Consider the following 2,333-nt stretch of genomic DNA (forward strand, 5'->3'; position numbering starts at 1 on the left):
TGATAAGTCCCAAATAATCATCTACAAATCAAATTTAGACCGCAGCAATACCTCTAAAAATCTCCCCCTCGTCTACCGGCACTGATTACAGCTCAGGATGCGATAAAAGTCAACAGTCACCTATCTCCCAGTAAGAAAGAAGGCAATAAATTAATTTTATGTACCCTCCCAGTCGATGATGTCCAAACAGAACCCACGTTCACCGGCTTTATTTTGTCGTAAAGCAGGAAACTATGCCAATTATCGAGCCACACTAAAAAATTAAACGAGGCCATTTTTCCGTTTTCTCAAACATACCTTTTCACGACGCAGTAAAAGAATATTCGGCATTTGTAAGGATAATGATGAGGGATGAATGATTTTGATGGAACGTTTCTGGATACCATAAAATAGTAAATATGTGTGTATATAGCTTCTTACCGGTGTTCCGGATATTTTATAGGACCTAAACCATAAGGGATATTCTATGAAACGGCCTTTTATTTTCGTGATATCAAAAAAAAAAAATTGTCATATATTGTGGATGTTCAGAATCCCCCACCTTCATGAATATTTTCAAGAGCACATTTCAGAGCATTGATGAAACTATTCTTATCTGAAATAACTTTGATCGGAGGTTTTCTTGAAAGGAGCATGTATTTTCATTGGAATTTCTTATGGATTTTTTCTACTTTCTTCTATTGTTTCCCACCTTGAGAGAAAAAACCCTTTAAAAGTTTCAAGGAAAATCTCATTATTATCTTGAATTCGAAGAAGGTTTATAAAAAAATCATCAATAACGAAATTGCTGGCCCAAAAGTTAGAGTTGTTTTCTAAAAACACCCGAGGGTAGTTGGGTTCATGACGAAATTCTCAATTATACGTGAAAAAATTGCATAATGTGTATTTTCATGAGCTGATTTAGATTGTTGGGAAATTCTTTATCCCAAAAGGACTTAAATGTTCTTCATTATCATGATATACAAAGTTATGAATGTCTTATTTAACTCAAGTTAATTACAATATATTCTATTGTTAAATTGATGTGATCGATACTTGATGAATACCCATATTTGAACTTTAGAAATTGTATCATAATTTCCATTGAGATTGCCTCTAGGATCAGGTTTTTATTACTAACACTTATTTCGCTACTTCAAAAGGTCCTAAAAATAGGGACATACTATCTCACTATATATAATAGTGAAAATCATGTTTGTCCCTTACGTCAGTTCATTCTGCAATATGTTCTTTCTCAGTTTTAAATATTATGTCATTTTGGCTAGAAAGTACTCAATTTTTTATGGCGATATATCTTACAATCTTTAAAATAGTTGGAGAACTCACGATATTTACAGGAGTGTCATGGAGACCTAGTGGATTTTAAAGATTACATGACAGAAAAAAGAAAAGGTTCTATGATGTATGCATTTACAGTGGTGGGGAAAGCGTCTGCAGGTTTTCAAGGATGTAAAAAATCGTCAGGTGTAGATACTCGAGCGTGTCAGATCAAGATACTGTATATGCCCTCTACGTGTCTCTGATAATAAATTCATGTACGGAAGAAATGAAAATGACAAAAAAAAATTCACGATTCAGATTTTTGGATGATATGTTGACTAGACCTAAAGAAAGCTATTTTTCAAGAGAGTTGACGCAAGGTCACAGCGGTTATTTGAAATTGTAAAAAAAAATCGGTAATTTTACAAAGTCGGGCTATCACATTTTCATAATGATGGTTAATCTCGGTGTTCCAGACTTATTAACTCATTAATCTGTCACTAATTATGGGAGGTTTTCTTAATCTGACAGTTTGAAGATGATAGCAATATATTTTTTTCAAATATATCCCTTCCTGCACCTTCAATCGTTTTTGTATTCAATATGGAAGTTTTAGATAATAAAATTCTATATAATTTGTGTCTGAAGCAATTTTACATACCTTAACCGTTTTCAAACTAGAGGGTTATGAGGCCGGGGAGGAATACATGCTAAAGGGCAAGATCCATGTAGCATTCCAGTCTGATGTACGAGGATATATTGAAAAATTCTTAGCCTACTAAAGAACCAAACAAAATTTCAATGTCAAAATATTTCATTACTCAACATATTCTCCTCTTAATTAGATACATTTATTATAGCGAACCTACAACGACCCTAGAAAAAAAATTTTTCTACTTGCTCTGCAAACCAGACCTCCACAGCTTTCAGTACCTCCTCGTTGGAACAAAATTTACGACCTTTTAAACTGTTTTTCAGCCGAGGAAAGAGATGATCTGCGGGTGGAGTCAAATCTGGTGAATAAAGGGGGGTGTTCTAATAATTCAAACCCTAAATCACGAATTTTTTGCATG

Source organism: Coccinella septempunctata, chromosome 7 (genome assembly GCF_907165205.1).
Source record: "Coccinella septempunctata chromosome 7, icCocSept1.1, whole genome shotgun sequence".
NCBI classification, from domain to species: domain Eukaryota; kingdom Metazoa; phylum Arthropoda; class Insecta; order Coleoptera; family Coccinellidae; genus Coccinella; species Coccinella septempunctata.